Consider the following 23199-nt stretch of genomic DNA (forward strand, 5'->3'; position numbering starts at 1 on the left):
TTGCCAACAGACACTCCGGAGAAGTGTATGGTATTTCCTGAAACATCTAAAAAACAAAGCAACAGAGCCTAGGGCACTGCCACTTATGGTCCTATAGCTTAGGGAAATTAAAATCAAAAAGACACAGCCACCCCAAAGTTTGGAACGGCTCTGTTTACAAGAACCTCGTTTACAGTACAAGTTCAACATCGCAGAAAGTGAAAAATGGATAAAGAACTTGTGGTACTTACGTACAATGCAGTATCACTCAGCAATGAAATCTATGTCATCAGGCCCATAGCAGCATAATGAGTGGATTCAGGTACGATGATTCTAACTGAAATAAGTCACACAGAAAAAGAAACATCATAAGATATCACTAAAACACGGAATGTAAACTTGGCTACACAGGAACTGCATTCCAAAACAGAACAGGGTCTCAAATTTAGAAAACCAACTTATGCTTGCTTAAGGGGAAAGGTGAGTTGGGGTGCTGCATAAAACCAGAGATTGAAATGAGCACAGATAAAGTTCCTTAAGCCAAATATGGAATAGACAAGAGCTACTCCTTGCTCAACGAAATGGACTCAACACCCCATATTAAACGCCTAAGAATGTACCTGACTAGTAAGTATCTTAAAACCTATGGATTGCTATGTCTCCAAAAGAGAATCAAGCGTGTGTACAGGGGCATAAACGCAGCAGTGATAGGATTGGAGAGGTTCGGTGAGCAAATGAAGACCCTTTGAGGTCATATTGCATGGTACCCATTACACGGGTCTCAACTCTCCAGGTTTAAGGTATTCTTCCTTCAGCTAAAACATGCATGTGGAACCCAGAGTATGATCAACCATGTGAACGGGAGATGTGTTCAAATATGTCTCAGTTTTCCTCCCCTGGTACTCGGGTGCAACATTCCAGACGCTTTACTAACACTCTCCCCACTTGGAGAGTCAGCGCCTTTAACCTCCTGTTTGGCCCAGTTTGCAATTTCTGCGGAAGATGAACAGGAATAGCAAGAAGCAATGAGAGGCTAGCTGGAGGTGTCTGGATGAGCAAATTTAACTCTCATTTCCCACCAGGAAGAGGAAATAACCAAAGGCTCAGCATGCCGTACCGGAACCAGATTAGGGCCTGAAGCCATCCTGCGGTGTTGCGGCCAGCTCAAAAGAAAGCGAGTTGAAGAAAGGAGCTCAGGGGCACTGTAATTCACAAACCTGCAGAGTTATAAATGACAGCTATCGTCCAAAAATAGACTGAAGTAAGGCTGCCAAGAGGACTTGAAAGCGGGGCAGAATTGCAGGAAACCGATTTCAGGAGGTAGACTGGAATTGCATTGAAAGCATAGGAAAAGAGGCAGAACGTCCACAATGATGCACTTGGCCAAAAAGGGCGTATGCGTTTTTTCCTGAATATATTCAGGAAAAAACGCATACGCCCTTTTTGGCCAACCAAGCAAGCTTGCAAAGGAAATCTGCACTACAATGAAGTCTCACTTCCCCCCGGTCAAAAGGGCCATCTGATAAAAGTGTAAAATCCAGAAAGGCAACAGGCCATTGAGAACTGGGAGCCTTGTTATGCTGATGGGCGGGATGTAAATTGCCAACAACCACTTGGGAAAAGTGTATGATGTTTCCTGAAACATCTAAAAAACAAAGCAACAGAGCCTAGGGCACTTCCACTTATGGTCCTATAGCTTAGGGAAATTAAAATCAAAAAGACACAGCCACCCCAAAGTTTGGAACGGCTCTGTTTACAAGAACCTCGTTTAAAGTACAAGTTCAACATTGCAGAAAGTGAAAAATGGATAAAGAATTTGTGGTATTCACTTACAAAGCAATATCACTCAGCAATGAAATCTATGTCATCAGGCCCTTAGCAGCACAATGAGTGGAGTCAGGTACGATGATTCTAACTGAAATAAGTCACACAGAAAAAGAAACATCATAAGATATCAGTAATACACGGAATGGAAACTTCGGTACACAGGAACTGAATTACAGAACAGAACAGGGTCTCAAATTTAGAAAACCAACTTATGCTTGCTTAAGGGTAAAGGTGAGTTGGGGTGCTGCATAAAACCAGAGATTGAAATGAGCACAGATAAAGTTCCTTAAGCCAAATATGGAATAGACAAGAGCTACTCCTTGCTCAACGAAATCGACTCAACACCGCATATTAAACGCCTAAGAATGTACCTGACTAGTAAGTATCTTAAAACCTATGGATTGCTATGTCTCCGAAAGAGAATCAAGCATGTGTACAGGGGCATAAACGCAGCAGTGATAGGATTGGAGAGGTTCGGTGAGCAAATGAACACCCTTTGAAGTCATATGGCATGGTACCCATTCCACGGGTTTCAACTACCCAGGTTTTAGGTATTCTTCCTTCAGCTAAAACATGCATGTGGAACCCAAGTATGATCAACCATGTGAATGGGAGACGTGTTCAAATATGTCTCAGTTTTCGTACCCTGGTACTCGGGTGCAACATTCCAGACACTTTACTAACACTCTCCCCACTTGGAAAGTCAGCGCCTTTAACCTCCTGTTTGGCCCAGTTTGCAATTTCTGCGGAAGATGAACAGGAATAGCGAGAACCAATGAGAGGCTAGCTGGAGGTGTCTGGACGGGCAAATTTAACTCTCATTTCCCACCAGGAAGAGGAAATAACCAAAGGCTCAGTGTGCCGTGCCGGAACCAGATTAGGGCCTGAAGCCATCCTGCAGTGTTGCGGCCAGCTCAAAAGAAAGCGAGTTGAAGAAAGGAGCTCAGGGGCACTGTAATTCACAAACCTGCAGAGTTATAAATGACAGCTATCGTCCAAAAATAGACTGAAGTAAGGCTGCCAAGAGGACTTGAAAGCGGGGCAGAATTGCAGGAAACCGATTTCAGGAGGTAGACTGGAATTGCATTGAAAGCATAGGAAAAGAGGCAGAACGTCCACAATGATGCACTTGGCCAAAAAGGGCGTATGCGTTTTTTCCTGAATATATTCAGGAAAAATCGCATACGCCCTTTTTGGCCAACCAAGCAAGCTTGCAAAGGAAATCTGCACTACAATGAAGTCTCACTTCCCCCCGGTCAAAAGGGCCATCTGAAAAAAGTGTAAAATCCAGAAAGGCAGGACAGGCCATGGAGAACTGGGAGCCTTGTTATGCTGAAGGGCGGGATGTAAATTGCCAACAAACACTAGGGAGAAGTGTATGGTGTTTCCTGAAACATCTAAAAAACAAAGCAACAGAGCCTAGGGCACTTCCACTTATGGTCCTATAGCTTAGGGAATTTAAAATCAAAAAGACACAGCCACCCCAAAGTTTGGAATGGCTCTGTTTACAAGAACCTCGTTTACAGTACAAGTTCAACATCGCAGAAAGTGAAAAATGGATAAAAAAGTTGTGGTATTTACTTACAAAGCAATATCACTCAGCAATGAAATCTGTGTCATCAGGCCCTTAGCAGCACAATGAGTGGATTCAGGTATGATGATTCTAACTGAAATAAGTCACACAGAAAAAGAAACATCATAAGATATCAGTAATACACGGAATGTAAACTTGGCTACACAGGAACTGAATTACAGAACAGAACAGGGTCTCAAATTTAGAAAACCAACTTATGCTTGCTTAAGGGGAAAGGTGAGTTGGGGTGCTGCATAAAACCAGAGATTGAAATGAGCACAGATAAAGTTCCTTAAGCCAAATATGGAATAGACAAGAGCTACTCCTTGCTCAACGAAATGGACTCAACACCGCATATTAAACGCCTAAGAATGTACCTGACTAGTAAGTATATTAAAACCTATAGATTGCTATGTCTCCGAAAGAGAATCAAGCATGTGTACAGGGGCATAAACGCAGCAGTGATAGGATTGGAGAGGTTCAGTGAGCAAATGAAGACCTTTGAAGTCATATTGCATGGTACCCATTCCACGGGTTTCAACTACGCAGATTTTAGGTATTCTTCCTTCAGCTAAAACATGCATGTGGAACCCAGAGTATGATCAACCATGTGATCTGGAGACGTGTTCAAATATGTCTCAGTTTTCCTCCCCTGGTACTCGGGTGCAACATTCCAGACGCTTTACTAACACTCTCCCCACTTGGAGAGTCAGTCCCTTTAACCTCCTGTTTGGCCCAGTTTGCAATTTCTGCGGAAGATGAACAGGAATAGCGAGAACCAATGAGAGGCTAGCTGGAGGTGTCTGGACGGGCAAATTTAACTCTCATTTCCCACCAGGAAGAGGAAATAACCAAAGGCTCAGCGTGCCGTACCGGAACCAGATAAGGGCCTGAAGCCATCCTGCGGTGTTGCGGCCAGCTCAAAAGAAAGCGAGTTGAAGAAAAGAGCTCAGGGGCACTGTAATTCACAAACCTGCAGAGTTATAAATGACAGCTATCGTCCAAAAATATACTGAAGTATGGCTGCCAAGAGGACTTGAAAGCGGGGCAGAATTGCAGGAAACCGATTTCAGGAGGTAGACTGGAATTGCATTGAAAGCGTAGGAAAAGAGGCAGAACGTCCACAATGATGCACTTGGCCAAAAAGGCATATGCGTTTTTTCCTGAATATATTCAGGAAAAAACGCATACGCCCTTTTTGGCCAACCAAGCAAGCTTGCAAAGGAAATCTGCACTACAATGAAGTTTCACTTCCCCCAGGTCAAAAGGGCCATCAGAATAAAGTGTAAAATCCAGAAAGGCAGGACAGGCCATGGAGAACTGGGAGCCTTGTTATGCTGATGGGCGGGATGTAAATTGCCAACAGACACTCGGGAGAAGTGTATGGTGTTTCCTGAAACATCTAAAAAACAAAGCAACAGAGCCTAGGGCACTTCCACTTATGGTCCTATAGCTTAGGCAAATTAATATCAAAAAGACACAGCAACCCCAAAATTTGGGACGGCTCTCTTTACAGGAATCTCTTCTACGGCACAAGTTAAATATCCCAGATAGCAAATAATGGATAAAGAAGTTGCGGTACTTCTGTACAACAGAATACCACTCAGCAATGAAATCTATGTCACCAGGCCCGTACCAGCATAATGAGTGCATTGAGGCACGATGATTCTAAGTGAAATAAGTCACACAGAAAAAGAAACATCATAAGGTATCACTAATACATGGAATGTGAACTTGGCTACACATGAACTGAATTACAAAACAGAACGGGGTCTCAAGTTTAGAAAACCAACTTATGCCTGCTTAAGGGGGAAGGTGAGTTGGGGTGCTGCATAAAAGCAGAGGTTGAAATTAGCACAGATACCGTTCCATAAGCCAAATATGTAATAGACAAGAGCTACCCCTTGCTCAACGAAATGGATTCAACAATGAGGTATCACCTCACACCTGGTAGAATAGACATCATTGAAAATCTACAAACAAAAAATGCTGGAAAGGGTGTGGAGAAAAGGAACCCTCTTCCACTATTGTTGGGAATATAAATTGATACAGTCATTATGGAGAACAATATGGAATTTCTTAAGAAACTAACAATAGAATTACCATATGATACAGCAATCCCAGTACTGGACATATACCCAGACAAAACCATAAATCAAAAAGAGTCATTCACCGCAATGTTCATTGCATCATTATTTACAATATTGAGGTAATGGAAGCAACCTAAATGCCCACAGACAGACGAATGCATAAAGCTGTGGTACATATATAAAATGGAATATTACTAAGCCATGAAAAGGAATGAAATTGGGTCATTTGTAGAGACGTCGATGGATCTAGAGACTGTCATACAGAGTGAAGTAAGTCAGAAAGAGAAAAACAAATCTTGTATATTCATGCATATATGTGGAACCTAGAAAAACTGTACAGATTAACCATTTTGCAAGGCATAAATAGAGCAACAGATGTAGACAACAAACGTATGGACAACAAGGGGGGAAAGCTGTTGGGGGGGTGGTGGTGGGAGGAGTTGAGAGACTGGGATTGGCATGTATACATTTATATGTATAAAATAGATAACCAATAAGAACCTGCTGTATAAAAATATAAAATAAAATTCAAAATTAAAAAGAAGTAAAATTTAAAAAATAAAACAGAAAAAACAATTATTCCCTGCACATACATGTATTTATATGAATAAATTATTTCCATGCTTATATCTGTAAATACAAAAAAGAGGAATAAAATCTACCTTGAACCAAAAACGAAAAAGAGAAAAAAAACACAGAACCCACCAGTTACACAGAGGAAAACCGTATCAGGGCACTTGCTCCAGTTGTAAACAATTCTGAAGTTGGTCAGTGGTGGGGAATCGTCTCCCATTCAGCCAGCAGCCCCCACGCAACAAGCGTCCTCATTGCAAAGCTGGGGCACCGTGCCGAGGCATCTGTGAGTAAACGTGAGCTGAGCCCCAGGCCAGTTGCTGCTGAACTATTCCCACCCGTCCCAGGTAAAACACCTGAATATATACAAGGACTTGAAAGCCTAGAGGAAGGGCCATAGAGCCACACGAGTGACAGCATGCCGGCCGACTTGGTGCCTGCAGGCCAGCCAGGATGGTCCTGGCCCTGGGTGCTCTTCTGGAAGATTTCCATTTCCCTGCCTGAGATACCCGTCCTGTCCCTGCCCCCACTGCTTTTTTCCTTCCTCACCTCTGCCCAGGGAGAAATTCCAGCAGCAGGTATGGGTGACACATCCTCTTCTTTAGCAGGTGGCAGCCTGGCAACTGCTGCAGAAAGTCCAGCAGAGCCCCACTCACACTGGGCCACCCACAAAGCCGTGGCCTCTCACTCCCTCCCACCAGCCCAGCCCCGAGACTGCTGACAGGGCAGAGAAAATGGCGTCAGGCACGGCTGCAGGGGCTCTTGCTGCCTGGAGTGGTATTTATATTGATCTCAACCCAGGCACACCTGGGGAGGGCTGGCCGGCACGGTAAGGCTGCCCAGGTCAGCCAATCATCACCCCTCAGGGGCTCACAGTTGCAGAAAATGGAACTTGCTGAACCGGCCAGGTCCAAGGAACAGGTGTGGGCTCCTGAGAGTCAGGATAGACAAGGGGCTGCAGCTTTGGCTTGTTTTCTAATCATTTTATCTGGCCCATGAGTGGGAGACAACTTCAAGAAAACCCTCTCCTAATGAGAGGAACCCAGGAGTCAGGGAGAGGAGGGGTGGGTGGTGGTTGGAGACAGAGGCCTGGTGCCCCGGGTGCAGTGGAAGTCTCTGGAAGACCAGGTGGAGGGAGGCCTCACGGAGTGATGCCCAGGGTCACAGACCTGTCGCAGCTGCTGTTTGTTAGTTCAAGTCCTGCTCTGAGGTGCTCTGTGTCAGCTCTGAGCGACAGGTGAGCTGGGGGTGCTCTGCAATGAGGGCTATGTGCACGGTTCCTGTGTGCCCAGCCCTGCCACGGTACCTGCAAGGGTAGCTCTGTATCCTGGGAGGGGCCTGACCACGAGAGCCCCGTGGGCTGGGGTGGGGGTGGGGTACCTGCCCAGGTGAGCTCCATATTCTGGGATTGGTCTGACCACGAGAGCCCCATGGGCTGCTGGGGACCTGGTAAAGGACGTCAGGACAGTCAGTGAAGCCACCGAGGATATACCTCCAGTTGCTCCTAATTCCTACACCCTGCTGGTCATTCTACCAACCACCAGGACATGGTATTCTGTATTAGTCTTCAATGATGCCTTCTTTTGTATTCCATTAGTCCCAGAGTCACAAGAAATTTTGGCTTGTGAGTGGCAGGACTCCACATACAACTAAAACAATACTTCCGGGCCGTCTGGCCCCAAGGGTGCAAAAATTCCCACACCATCTTTGGGGAAAGCTTAGCTAAAGACCTAAAAGTTCTACCTCTGGAAAAGGAAACCCTCCTTCAATATGCAGACGACATTCTGATCACCAGCCCTACTAAGGAGGCCTCTGAACTACCAAGCCAATAAAGGATAGAAGTTGTCCAAGAAAAAGCTCAAATATCACAGACTGCGGTGACCTGCCTGGGCTTCATTCTCACAGAAGGTCAGAGAAGCCCATCCCAGGAAAGGGAAGAAACCATTTTCAGCCTTACCCCTTTCTAAAACTAGAAGACAGCTTAGGGGTTCCTGGGGAGGCCAGGGTTTGCTGCTTCTGGATCCCTAACTACAGTCTACTAGCTGGGCCTCTATATGAAACACTGAAAGGAAAAGATGATGATCCTTTTGAATAGAATCCAGAAGTGGCCTTTCAAGAATGGAAAGAGCAGTCAATTCAGACCCTTGCCCTGGAACTCCCTAATTTAGCTAAACCCTTTGACCTTTACATTCCCGGTGAAAGGTGAATCGCCATTGGAGAATTAGTGCAAAAACTGGGACCACTTGAAATGGAACAATGCAAGAATGCCATCCAGGTAGGATAAACTACGGTCACTAAGGGGCTTGGCCCACTGCCACATCTGGCCAAGATACTGGCGGTATCTAAAAACCTGGAAATCAGCAGCCCAAAAGGCCACCTCCCTCCTAAGGGAAAAGGACCCCACGTGGTGATCCTAACCACCAACCATGCCCTGAAGTTGCAGGGTTCGCTCCGTGGGCACACCGACCTCGAGTGAGGAGGCCCTCCAACTCCAACATCCAGAGAGATAACCGGGGGCAACAGGGCACCATGACGACTCGTGTGAACATCACTTGACCTGGAGTTTCTCTCATAAAACAACAAGAGTGTGTCCCAAAAGAGTAGACTACTGCTTGCAGGACTTACTGCACCCAGAGGGGAGCTAATAATCTCGGCGGGGGAACAGTATACCACACTGTCACCATAGAAAAGCCTACAGACACCGTGATGATGGTGGCCAATAAGACCGGCTGGACTCCTGTTTACTTCAAAAGGCTGTTGACTCAGTAGCCATCATGGTCCTTGGTCACCACTGACCCTGGACTGTCTGGGAGTTGAGCGGGCAGGGCTCTGACACCTGGTGCTGTTTGTACGTTAATTCAGGGGCCTAATTGAAGAAAGCGCAGACTACTGGTCAGAGCATCTAGGCTGGCAGAGACGGTCAGCCTAAGGTGGCCGAACAAATGTGGGGCGGGGTGAAACCGGCCCCCACAGCGTCTCTGCACATCTCTTTCCTGGACCCTTAAAGGTCATTAGAATCTATAACACTTCCAATGCTGGTGCTCAGGTGGACGAGCAGGGAGGCAGGGGTCCTGGGGACAATCAACGTCACCGGGAGGCTGCTGGGGAGAAGCTCTGACCCTCGCCCCAGGGTATGAGGGCTCCCAACTCAGCACTCAGCAGTTACAGAAGAAGGGTCTGCACCCTCAGCACTCCAAGAATGAGGAACGGGACAAAAGGCAGAGGAGGGGTTTGTCCCCAGCAAAGCCCATTAAAAATCCCTGGGAGATAAAAATAGAATCTGGGCAATAAAGTCAAGTCTAACCTTTTTTATCCTTTGTGCTTTGTCTAATTTCACGTGCTCCTAGGGTCCCGCATGCAGAGGTTCCACACCCGGCACTTCAGACCAGATTTCCTAGTGCAGAATGGCTGGGTCGACACCTCAGCTCCTGGGGCCCAGTGCAGACTCCACGATATAGAGCCTGAGCTACAGCCAACCCGGCCCTCGAGAGCTCCGCCGCCTCCCTCCCTCCCACTGACTCTGACAGGATCTCTACACAGCAGCCCAGCCCACAGCCCACGGGGTAGTGCATGCTCTCACCTCTCCATTCTCTGATCAAAATATAAAGTTTCCTTTGCTTGTGAACCAAACTCAGTCTCGATCTGTTGGCCCCAATGACACTGGGCAGGGGGACACTTGTTGGGGTCCACTCTGGAGGATCAGTAACAGAAATTGAGACTATTGTAACCTCAATGAACAGATGTGTGAGCCAAACTGTAGTTAACATAGAACAGTGTATAAGGCTCGGGTAAAATAAGATGTTTTTAACACTTCCATTTGATATTTCCATCACTTTTTATAAGCAAGTTCAGTGAAAAGGTTTGTCTTATTTGTCAGGTCAATATTAGAGAAACGAAGTGATTTCTTTCCAAGGATGTACAGCTAATAATCTTGGTTAAACCTTCAATCTTGTTTTAAATGCTTTTCCATTGAAAATGATACCTCTCTTTCAGCTCCCCCATTTCTGAGAAGTATAAAATCTTATAATTTATTATTACCAAAGGGGAAAGGTGGGAGGAGGGATAAATTAACAGTTTGGAATGAACACATACACACTGCTATGTATAAAATAGATCATCAACAAGGAACTACTGTATAGCACAGGGAACTACACTCAACATTTTGCAATAACCTATAAGGGGAAATAATCTGAAAAAGAATAGATATTTTTATTGACATCATCTATCAATGACAGTTAAAGTGTAGCCTAAGGGAAGCTGGTGGTGAGTGCTTCTGACCCTGAAGACTTCAATCATCTAAAGTTTGGACTCTGCCTACTTCCCAAGGCCCTTAATGAACATATGTGTAGCCGTAGCTTAAAAACTTCCCCAGTTTGGGTTTCGGGGAGACACTGATTTTGAAAAAGCCCTGGTGTTCTCCTTACATGAATGGGACTCTTCCTACTGCTAAAACATGTCTGTCACACCCAGAGGATGGTATACCGTCTGATCGGGAAGAGTTTGGAAAAGGCATCTCATCTCCTCATCTCCTGGTGCTCGGGTTCACCCCTCCAGCGTCTTTACTAACAGTCTCCCCACTTGGAGATGTCAGCACTGTCAACATCCTGTTGCGTACAGTTTGGAATTTGTCCAGAGGATGAAGCGGAAGGATGAGGAACAATGAGAGACAAGTCCTAGGTGTTCAGACAGGCACATGTCACTCTAATTTCCAATCAGGAAGACGAATTGACCAAAGGCTAGGGTTGCCCATGGAAACAGTATAGGGCTTGAGGAAATCCCGCTGCTTTGTGGCCAGTTCCCATAAACACGAGTTGAACAATGGAACTCAGGGGCAGTAAAATTCACAAAACTGCAGAGTTGAAAATATCCATCACTGAAAAATGTCTTGAGGAAAGTCAGAGAAAAGGACTTGTAAGCAAGGGAGAATGGCAGGAAAGGGATTTGAGGAGGTAGAAAGGACTCGCCATTAAGCACAAGAAAAGGAGCTGAACATTGCCAACATTGCCAACATTGCAGTTGGCCAAAAAGGGTGTATGCGTTCTTTTCTGTATATATTCAAGAAAAGGGCATACACTTTTTTAGCCAACCAAACAGGTGGGCACTGGAAGTCAATACTACAAAAGATATCACTTCGCATCAGTCAGAAGAGCCATCCTCATAAAGCGTAAACAACAGAAATGCAGGACAGGGCAACGAGAAGAGGGAGCCCTGTGAGACTTATAGTGGAAATGTATATTGCCAACGGCCATTCTGGAGAAGTGTATTGTGTTTACTAAAGCATCTAAAAAATGAGCTACAGAGCATAGGGCACTTGCACTCATGGGCGTATATCTTGGGAAAAACAAAAATCGAGAGGACACAGGCACCCCAATGTTTACCCCCTCTCTGTTTAAAAGATCCTCGACTAGGATATAACTTAAATGTCTCTGGAGGGAAAAAATGGATAGAGATGTGGTACTTAGGTAGAGTGGAATATTATTCAGCCTGGAAATCAATGAAATATGGCCAGTTGTAACAACTCCGGAGGAGTTACGTATGATCATTCTAAGTGACAGAATTCAAAAAGAAAAAGACACATATCATAAGATATCACTTAAAGGTGGAATCCAAAATGGCTACACATGAAATAAATTACAAAACAAAAACATAGTCAAATATGTAGAAAACACGCATAAGGCTGCTAAACGGGAAAGGTGGGGAGGGGTGAGGCATCATCCAGGAGGTTGAAATTAGCAAAGATACCATTCCAAATACCAAACTGATAATCAACAAGGCCTACACGGTAGCTAAAAGAACTGCACTCAGCACACTCAAGTCACCGGAAAAGAATATATACGACTGGTAAGAATCTGAAAAAGAATTTATTGATGTCTCTCTGTACGCGAATCAAGTGGATGTACAGCAGCAAGAAACAGAGCTTTGAAAATCAGCTGTAACCAATATAGTAATAAATTGAAAAAAATAAACGACAGAGAGACAGAGAAAACCTCTTACAACTTTTCCTCAGGGACGGTGATGCAACATGGATTGAACACATCTAGACCCACAGCAGGATGAGACATAAGGCTGGAAACTGTTTGCGCTAAGAGAAATGTGAGGTTGGGTGAGGAAATGCACACCCTTTAAAGTAATACTACCTGGTACCCATTCAATGGGTCCCAAATCTGCAGGTTCAAGGGATCTTCCTACAGCTAAAACATGCATGGAAAACCCAGAGGACTGTACACCATGTGATCGGGAGATGTGTCTAAAATGCACCTCATTTATCCTCTCCTGGTGCTCCTGTTCACCATTCCAGCCACGCTACTTAGAATCTCCCCACTTGGAGAATCAGCACATTTAAACTTCTGTTTCACACATTTTGCAAATTGTGAGGAGGATGAACGGGAAGAGGGGGAACCAATGAGAGAAGAGTTGTAGGGGTTTGGACGGGCACATATCACTCTAATTTCCCATTAAGAATAAGAATTAAAGAAAGGCTCAGCCTGCCTCGCCGGAGCCAAAATAGGGCCTGAAGCAATCCTGCGGGTTTGAGGCCAGCTCACAAAAGAGCAACTTAAAAAATGGAGCTCAGGGTCACTGCAATTCACAAACCTGCAGAGTTATAAATGAAAACTAACGTCCAAAAATATGTTGAGGTAAGGCAAAGAAGAGGATCTGAATGCAAGACAGAATTGCAAGAAACAGATTTCAAGAGATAGATTGGACTCGTCTTTAACGCACATGAAAAGCGGCAGAATTTCGACAATGATGCAGTTGGCCCAAAAGGGCGTATGCGTTTTTTCCTGATTATATCCAGGAAAAAACGCATACGCACTTTATGGGCAACGAAGCAAGCAAGCAATGCAAATGTGCACAACAAAGAAGTCTCACTTCCCACCGGTCAAAAGGGCCATCCTAAAAAATTGTAAAAACCAGAAATGCAGGACAGGCCATGGAGAACAGGGAGCCTTTATACGCTGATGGGCAGTGTGTGAACTGCCGAGAGCCACTCTGGAGAAGTGTATGGTGGTTCCTAAATCATCTAAAAAACAGAGCTACAGAGCATAGGACACTTCCAATCATGGGAGTATATCTAGGGAAGTCTAAAAATCAACAAGACACAAGCACACCACAGTTTAGGGCTACTCTGTTTACAAGAACCTCAACTTCAGTACACCTTAAATATCCCAGGAAAGAGAACAATGGATAAAGAAGATGTGGTACTTATGTACAATGGAATATCTCTTCACCATGAAATCAATGTAATAAGGCTAGTAGAAGGATAAAGAGTGGATTTAGGTCCGATAATACTACTTGAAATAAGTCAAACAGAAAAAGAAACATATCATAAGATATCACTTATAGAGGGAGGGTAAATATGGCTGCACAAGAAATGAATTACAGAACAGAACAGTGTCTCACATTTAGAAAACACACTTATGTCAGCTTAAGGGGAAAGGAGAGGTGGGGTGATGCATAAAACCAGAGTTTGAAATTAGCACAGATACCGTTCAATAAACCAAATAGGTATTAGACAAGATCTACACCTTGCTCAATGAACAGGCCTCAACACACCCTATACACCGCAGAGAAATATATCTGAGGAATAAGAATCTTAAAACCCATGTATTGATATATCTCCATAAGGGAATCAAGTGTGTGCAGAGCGGCACAAACACAGCAGTGAAAAGGAGCTAAACCCCATTATAGAAATAAATTTTAAAAACAAAACGCTGAAACAATGAAAGAGAGAAAAATTCTTACAAAATTCGCTCAGGGGCTGTGATGCAACCTGGATTGACCACATATAAACCCACAGCTGGATAAGACATAAGGCTGGACACTTGGGGCTGACAGGATTGGTGAGCTTTGGTGAGCAACTGCCGAAAGTTTAATGCAATACTTCATGCTACTCAGTCCAAGGGTCCCAACACTCCAGGTTGAAGGGAATCTTCCTACAGCTAAACCATGCTTGGGAAACCCAGCGACTGGTATACCATATGATCGGGAAAGGTTTCTAAAACGCACCTCATTTTTCCTCTCCTGGGGCTCCGGATCGACATTCCAGCCGCTTTACTAACAACATCCCCACATGGAGTCAATGCCTTTAAGTTCTGGTATCGCACAGTCTGCAGTTAGTGCAGAGGATGAATGGGAATAGGGGGAACCAGTGAGAAACTAGCTGTAGCGGTTTCAATGGGCACATGTCACTCTAATATCACATCAGTAAGAAGAATTAACCAAAGGCACAGCAAGGTGCCCCAGAAGAAAAATAGGGCTTCAAGGAATCCTGTGGTTACGGGGCAAGACCACAAAAATAAGAGCTAAAAAATGGAGCTAAGGGCCACTGCAATTCAAAAACCTGCAGAGTTATAAAGGCCAACTATTTTTAAAAAATATATTGAGGTAAGGCTATGAAGAGGCATTGAAAGCAAGGCAGAATTGCAGGAAACCGATTTCAGGAGGTAGACTGGAATTGCATTGAAAGCATATGAAGAGAGTCAGAAACTCGACAATGATGCACTTGGCCAAAAAGGGCGTATGCGTTTTTTCCTGAATATATTCAGGAAAAAACGCATACGCCCTTTTTGGCCAACCAAGCAAGCTTGCAAAGGAAATCTGCACTACAATGAAGTCTCACTTCCACCCGGTCAAAAGGGCCATCTGAAAAAAGTGTAAAATCCATAAAGGCACGACAGGCCATGGAAAACTGGGAGCCTTCTTATGCTGATGGGCAGGATGTAAATTGCCAACAGCCATTCTGGAGAGGGTATGGTGTTTCCTGAAACATCTAAAAAACAAAGCAACAGAGCCTAGGGCACTTCCACTTATGGTCCTATAGCTTAGGGAAATTAAAATCAAAAAGACACAGCCACCCCAAAGTTTGGAACGGCTCTGTTTACAAGAACCTCGTTTACGGTACAAGTTCAATATCGCAGAAAGTGAAAAATGGATAAAGAAGTTGTGGTATTTACTTACAAAGCAATATCACTCAGCAATGAAATCTGTGTCATCAGGCCCTTAGCAGCACAATGAGTGGATTCAGGTATGATGATTCTAACTGAAGTAAGTCACACAGAAAAAGAAACATCATAAGATATCAGTAATACACGGAATGTAAACTTGGCTACACAGGAACTGAATTACAGAACAGAACAGGGACTCAAATTTAGAAAAACAACTTATGCTTGCTTAAGGGTAAAGGTGAGTTGGGGTGCTGCATAAAACCAGAGATTGAAATGAGCACAGATAAAGTTCCTTAAGCCAAATATGGAATAGACAAGAGCTACTCCTTGCTCAACGAAATGGACTCAACACCGCATATTAAACGCCTAAGAATGTACCTGACTTGTAAGTATCTTAAAACCTATGGATTGCTATGTCTCCAAAAGAGAATCAAGCATGTGTACAGGGGCATAAACGCAGCAGTGATAGGATTGGAGAGGTTCGGTGAGCAAATGAAGACCCTTTGAAGTCATATTGCATGGTACCCATTCCACGGGTTTCAACTACCCAGGTTTAAGGTATTCTTCCTTCAGCTAAAACATGCATGTGGAACCTAGAGTATGATCAACCATGTGATTGGGAGACGTGTTCAAATATGTCTCAGTTTTCGTACCCTGGTACTTGGGTGCAACATTCCAGACGCTTTACTAACACTCTCCCCACTTGGAGAGTCAGTCCCTTTAACCTCCTGTTTGGCCCAGTTTGCAATTTCTGCGGAAGATGAACAGGAATAGCGAGAACCAATGAGAGGCTAGCTGGAGGTGTCTGGACGGGCAAATTTAACTCTCATTTCCCACCAGGAAGAGGAATTAACCAAAGGCTCAGCATGCCGGGCCGGAACCAGATTAGGGCCTGAAGCCATCCTGCGGTGTTGCGGCCAGGTCACAAGAAAGCAAGTTGAAGAAAGGAGCTCAGGGGCACTGTAATTCACAAACCTGCAGAGTTATAAATGACAGCTATCGTCCAAAAATAGACTGAAGTAAGGCTGCCAAGAGGACTTGAAAGCGGGGCAGAATTGCAGGAAACCGATTTCAGGAGGTAGACTGGAATTGCATTGAAAGCATAGGAAAAGAGGCAGAACGTCCACAATGATGCACTTGGCCAAAAAGGGCGTATGCGTTTTTTCCTGAATATATTCAGGAAAAAACGCATACGCCCTTTTTGGCCAACCAAGCAAGCTTGCAAAGGAAATCTGCACTACAATGAAGTCTCACTTCCCCCCGGTCAAAAGGGCCATCTGAAAAAAGGGTAAAATCCAGAAAGGCAGGACAGGCCATGGAGAACTGGGAGCCTTGTTATGCTGATGGGCGGGATGTAAATTGCCAACAGACACTCGGGAGAAGTGTATGGTGTTTCCTGAAACATCTAAAAAACAAAGCAACAGAGCCTAGGGCACTGCCACTTATGGTCCTATAGCTTAGGGAAATTAAAATCAAACAGACACAGCCACCCCAAAGTTTGGGACGCCTCTGTTTACAAGAACCTCGTTTACAGTACAAGTTCAACATCGCAGAAAGTGAAAAATGGATAAAGAAGTTGTGGTATTTACTTACAAAGCAATATCACTCAGCAATGAAATCTATGTCATCAGGCCCTTAGCATCACAATGAGTGGATTCAGGTATGATGATTCTAACTGAAATAAGTCACACAGAAAAAGAAACATCATAAGATATCAGTAATACACGGAATGTAAACTTGGCTACACAGGAACTGAATTACAGAACAGAACAGGGTCTCAAATTTAGAAAACCAACTTATGCTTGCTTAAGGGTAAAGGTGAGGTGGGGTGCTGCATAAAACCAGAGATTGAAATGAGCACAGATAAAGTTCCTTAAGTCAAATATGGAATAGACAAGAGCTACTCCTTGCTCAACGAAATGGACTCAACACCGCATATTAAACGCCTAAGAATGTACCTGACTAGTAAGTATCGTAAAACCTACGGATTGCTATGTCTCCAAAAGAGAATCAAGCATGTGTACAGGGGCATAAACGCAGCAGTGATAGGATTGGAGAGGTTCGGTGAGCAAATGAAGACCCTTTGAAGTCATATTGCATGGTACCCATTCCACGGGTCTCAACTCTCCAGGTTTAAGGTATTCTTCCTTCAGCTAAAACATGCATGTGGAACCCAAGTATGATCAACCATGTGAACGGGAGACGTGTTCAAATATGTCTCAGTTTTCCTCCCCTGGTACTCGGGTGCAACATTCCAGACGCTTTACTAACACTCTCCCCACTTGGAGAGTCAGCGCCTTTAACCTCCTGTTTGGCCCAGTTTGCGGAAGATGAACAGGAATAGCGAGAACCAATGAGAGGCTAGCTGGAGGTGTCTGGACGGGCAAATTTAACTCTCATTTCCCACCAGGAAGAGGAAATAACCAAAGGCTCAGCGTGCCGTACCGGAACCAGATTAGGGCCTGAAGCCATCCTGCGGTGTTGCGGCCAGCTCAAAAGAAACCGAGTTGAAGAAAGGAGCTCAGGGGCACTGTAATTCACAAACCTGCAGAGTTATAAATGACAGCTATCGTCCAAAAATAGACTGAAGTAAGGCTGCCAAGAGGACTTGAAAGCGGGGCAGAATTGCAGGAAACCGATTTCAGGAGGTAGACTGGAATTGCATTGAAAGCATAGGAAAAGAGGCAGAACGTCCACAATGATGCACTTGGCCAAAAAGGGCGTATGCGTTTTTTCCTGAATATATTCAGGAAAAAACGCATACGCACTTTTTGGCCAACCAAGCAAGCTTGCAAAGGAAATCTGCACTACAATGAAGTCTCACTTCCCCCCGGTCAAAAGGGCCATCTGAAAAAAGTGTAAAATCCAGAAAGGCAGGACAGGCCATGGAGAACTGGGAGCCTTGTTATGCTGATGGGCGGGATGTAAATTGCCAACAGACACTCGGGAGAAGTGTATGGTGTTTCCTGAAACATCTAAAAAACAAAGCAACAGAGCCTAGGGCACTTCCACTTATGGTCCTATAGCTTAGGGAAATTAAAATCAAAAAGACACAGCCACCCCAAAGTTTGGAACGGCTCTGTTTACAAGAACCTCGTTTACGGTACAAGTTCAATATCGCAGAAAGTGAAAAATGGATAAAGAAGTTGTGGTATTTACTTACAAAGCAATATCACTCAGCAATGAAATCTGTGTCATCAGGCCCTTAGCAGCACAATGAGTGGATTCAGGTATGATGATTCTAACTGAAGTAAGTCACACAGAAAAAGAAACATCATAAGATATCAGTAATACACGGAATATAAACTTGGCTACACAGGAACTGAATTACAGAACAGAACAGGGACTCAAATTTAGAAAAACAACTTATGCTTGCTTAAGGGTAAAGGTGAGTTGGGGTGCTGCATAAAACCAGAGATTGAAATGAGCACAGATAAAGTTCCTTAAGCCAAATATGGAATAGACAAGAGCTACTCCTTGCTCAACGAAATGGACTCAACACCGCATATTAAACGCCTAAGAATGTACCTGACTTGTAAGTATCTTAAAACCTATGGATTGCTATGTCTCCAAAAGAGAATCAAGCATGTGTACAGGGGCATAAACGCAGCAGTGATAGGATTGGAGAGGTTCGGTGAGCAAATGAAGACCCTTTGAAGTCATATTGCATGGTACCCATTCCACGGGTTTCAACTACCCAGGTTTAAGGTATTCTTCCTTCAGCTAAAACATGCATGTGGAACCTAGAGTATGATCAACCATGTGATCGGGAGACGTGTTCAAATATGTCTCAGTTTTCGTACCCTGGTACTTGGGTGCAACATTCCAGACGCTTTACTAACACTCTCCCCACTTGGAGAGTCAGTCCCTTTAACCTCCTGTTTGGCCCAGTTTGCAATTTCTGCGGAAGATGAACAGGAATAGCGAGAACCAATGAGAGGCTAGCTGGAGGTGTCTGGACGGGCAAATTTAACTCTCATTTCCCACCAGGAAGAGGAATTAACCAAAGGCTCAGCATGCCGGGCCGGAACCAGATTAGGGCCTGAAGCCATCCTGCGGTGTTGCGGCCAGGTCACAAGAAAGCAAGTTGAAGAAAGGAGCTCAGGGGCACTGTAATTCACAAACCTGCAGAGTTATAAATGACAGCTATCGTCCAAAAATAGACTGAAGTAAGGCTGCCAAGAGGACTTGAAAGCGGGGCAGAATTGCAGGAAACCGATTTCAGGAGGTAGACTGGAATTGCATTGAAAGCATAGGAAAAGAGGCAGAACGTCCACAATGATGCACTTGGCCAAAAAGGGCGTATGCGTTTTTTCCTGAATATATTCAGGAAAAAACGCATACGCCCTTTTTGGCCAACCAAGCAAGCTTGCAAAGGAAATCTGCACTACAATGAAGTCTCACTTCCCCCCGGTCAAAAGGGCCATCTGAAAAAAGGGTAAAATCCAGAAAGGCAGGACAGGCCATGGAGAACTGGGAGCCTTGTTATGCTGATGGGCGGGATGTAAATTGCCAACAGACACTCGGGAGAAGTGTATGGTGTTTCCTGAAACATCTAAAAAACAAAGCAACAGAGCCTAGGGCACTGCCACTTATGGTCCTATAGCTTAGGGAAATTAAAATCAAACAGACACAGCCACCCCAAAGTTTGGGACGCCTCTGTTTACAAGAACCTCGTTTACAGTACAAGTTCAACATCGCAGAAAGTGAAAAATGGATAAAGAAGTTGTGGTATTTACTTACAAAGCAATATCACTCAGCAATGAAATCTATGTCATCAGGCCCTTAGCATCACAATGAGTGGATTCAGGTATGATGATTCTAACTGAAATAAGTCACACAGAAAAAGAAACATCATAAGATATCAGTAATACACGGAATGTAAACTTGGCTACACAGGAACTGAATTACAGAACAGAACAGGGTCTCAAATTTAGAAAACCAACTTATGCTTGCTTAAGGGTAAAGGTGAGGTGGGGTGCTGCATAAAACCAGAGATTGAAATGAGCACAGATAAAGTTCCTTAAGTCAAATATGGAATAGACAAGAGCTACTCCTTGCTCAACGAAATGGACTCAACACCGCATATTAAACGCCTAAGAATGTACCTGACTAGTAAGTATCGTAAAACCTACGGATTGCTATGTCTCCAAAAGAGAATCAAGCATGTGTACAGGGGCATAAACGCAGCAGTGATAGGATTGGAGAGGTTCGGTGAGCAAATGAAGACCCTTTGAAGTCATATTGCATGGTACCCATTCCACGGGTCTCAACTCTCCAGGTTTAAGGTATTCTTCCTTCAGCTAAAACATGCATGTGGAACCCAAGTATGATCAACCATGTGAACGGGAGACGTGTTCAAATATGTCTCAGTTTTCCTCCCCTGGTACTCGGGTGCAACATTCCAGACGCTTTACTAACACTCTCCCCACTTGGAGAGTCAGCGCCTTTAACCTCCTGTTTGGCCCAGTTTGCGGAAGATGAACAGGAATAGCGAGAACCAATGAGAGGCTAGCTGGAGGTGTCTGGACGGGCAAATTTAACTCTCATTTCCCACCAGGAAGAGGAAATAACCAAAGGCTCAGCGTGCCGTACCGGAACCAGATTAGGGCCTGAAGCCATCCTGCGGTGTTGCGGCCAGCTCAAAAGAAACCGAGTTGAAGAAAGGAGCTCAGGGGCACTGTAATTCACAAACCTGCAGAGTTATAAATGACAGCTATCGTCCAAAAATAGACTGAAGTAAGGCTGCCAAGAGGACTTGAAAGCGGGGCAGAATTGCAGGAAACCGATTTCAGGAGGTAGACTGGAATTGCATTGAAAGCATAGGAAAAGAGGCAGAACGTCCACAATGATGCACTTGGCCAAAAAGGGCGTATGCGTTTTTTCCTGAATATATTCAGTAAAAAACGCATACGCACTTTTTGGCCAACCAAGCAAGCTTGCAAAGGAAATCTGCACTACAATGAAGTCTCACTTCCCCCCGGTGAAAAGGGCCATCTGAAAAAAGTGTAAAATCCAGAAAGGCAGGACAGGCCATGGAGAACTGGGAGCCTTGTTATGCTGATGGGCGGGATGTAAATTGCCAACAGACACTCGGGAGAAGTGTATGGTGTTTCCTGAAACATCTAAAAAACAAAGCAACAGAGCCTAGGGCACTGCCACTTATGGTCCTATAGTTTAGGGAAATTAAAATCAAAAAGACACAGCCACCCCAAAGTTTGGGACGCCTCTGTTTACAAGAACCTCGTTTACAGTACAAGTTCAACATCGCAGAAAGTGAAAAATGGATAAAGAAGTTGTGGTATTTACTTACAAAGCAATATCACTCAGCAATGAAATCTATGTCATCAGGCCCTTAGCATCACAATGAGTGGATTCAGGTATGATGATTCTAACTGAAATAAGTCACACAGAAAAAGAAACATCATAAGATATCAGTAATACACGGAATGTAAACTTGGCTACACAGGAACTGAATTACAGAACAGAACAGGGTCTCAAATTTAGAAAACCAACTTATGCTTGCTTAAGGGTAAAGGTGAGTTGGGGTGCTGCATAAAACCAGAGATTGAAATGAGCACAGATAAAGTTCCTTAAGTCAAATATGGAATAGACAAGAGCTACTCCTTGCTCAACGAAATGGACTCAACACCGCATATTAAACGCCTAAGAATGTACCTGACTAGTAAGTATCGTAAAACCTATGGATTGCTATGTCTCCAAAAGAGAATCAAGCATGTGTACAGGGGCATAAACGCAGCAGTGATAGGATTGGAGAGGTTCGGTGAGCAAATGAAGACCCTTTGAAGTCATATTGCATGGTACCCATTACACGGGTCTCAACTCTCCAGGTTTAAGGTATTCTTCCTTCAGCTAAAACATGCATGTGGAACCCAAGTATGATCAACCATGTGAACGGGAGACGTGTTCAAATATGTCTCAGTTTTCCTCCCCTGGTACTCGGGTGCAACATTCCAGACGCTTTACTAACACTCTCCCCACTTGGAGAGTCAGCGCCTTTAACCTCCTGTTTGGCCCAGTTTGCAATTTCTGCGGAAGATGAACAGGAATAGCGAGAACCAATGAGAGGCTAGCTGGAGGTGTCTGGACGGGCAAATTTAACTCTCATTTCCCACCAAGAAGAGGAAATAACCAAAGGCTCAGCGTGCCGTACCGGAGACAGATTAGGGCCTGAAGCCATCCTGCGGTGTTGCGGCCAGCTCAAAAGAAAGCGAGTTGAAGAAAGGAGCTCAGGGGCACTGTAATTCACAAACCTGCAGAGTTATAAATGACAGCTATCGTCCAAAAATAGACTGAAGTAAGGCTGCCAAGAGGACTTGAAAGCGGGGCAGAATTGCAGGAAACCGATTTCAGGAGGTAGACTGGAATTGCATTGAAAGCATAGGAAAAGAGGCAGAACGTCCACAATGAGGCACTTGGCCAAAAAGGGCGTATGCGTTTTTTCCTGAATATATTCAGGAAAAAACGCATACGCCCTTTTTGGCCAACCAAGCAAGCTTGCAAAGGAAATCTGCACTACAATGAAGTCTCACTTCCCCCCGGTCAAAAGGGCCATCTGAAAAAAGTGTAAAATCCAGAAAGGCAGGACAGGCCATGGAGAACTGGGAGCCTTGTTATGCTGATGGGCGGGATGTAAATTGCCAACAACCACTCGGGAGAAGTGTATGGTGTTTCCTGAAACATCTAAAAAACAAAGCAACAGAACCTAGGGCACTTCCACTTATGGTCCTATAGCTTAGGGAAATTAAAATCAAAAAGACACAGCCACCCCAAAGTTTGGAACGGCTCTGTTTACAAGAACCTCGTTTACAGTACAAGTTCAACATCGCAGAAAGTGAAAAATGGATAAAGAAGTTGTGGTATTTACTTACAAAGCAATATCACTCAGCAATGAAATCTGTGTCATCAGGCCCTTAGCAGCACAATGAGTGGATTCAGGTATGATGATTCTAACTGAAGTAAGTCACACAGAAAAAGAAACATCATAAGATATCAGTAATACACGGAATGGAAACTTGGCTACACAGGAACTGAATTACAGAACAGAACAGGGTCTCAAATTTAGAAAACCAACTTATGCTTGCTTAAGGGTAAAGGTGAGTTGGGGTGCTGCATAAAACCAGAGATTGAAATGAGCACAGATAAAGTTCCTTAAGTCAAATATGGAATAGACAAGAGCTACTCCTTG

At 44.3% G+C, this 23199-nt stretch overlaps 1 long non-coding RNA gene across 12 annotated transcripts in view; it reads right to left on the reverse strand.

Annotated features, from left to right (window-relative positions):
* The window catches only part of LOC307181261, a 1302881-nt gene that overhangs the window by 200310 nt on the left and 1079372 nt on the right, over positions 1–23199 (reverse strand). Inside the window, exon 4 of one of the 12 annotated variants that reach the window (XR_013826253.1) lies at positions 1813–1894. The exons of 9 other annotated variants lie outside the window; for them this stretch is intronic. This is a non-coding gene — a long non-coding RNA (uncharacterized lncRNA). Of the gene's footprint in view, positions 1–227; positions 313–1812; positions 1895–23199 lie in introns of those variants that run through there. 2 more of the 12 variants (XR_013826254.1, XR_013826256.1) reach the window with 2 other exon arrangements.

Source organism: Stenella coeruleoalba (assembly GCF_951394435.1).
Source record: "Stenella coeruleoalba genome assembly, contig: scaffold_78, whole genome shotgun sequence".
Taxonomy (NCBI): domain Eukaryota; kingdom Metazoa; phylum Chordata; class Mammalia; order Artiodactyla; family Delphinidae; genus Stenella; species Stenella coeruleoalba.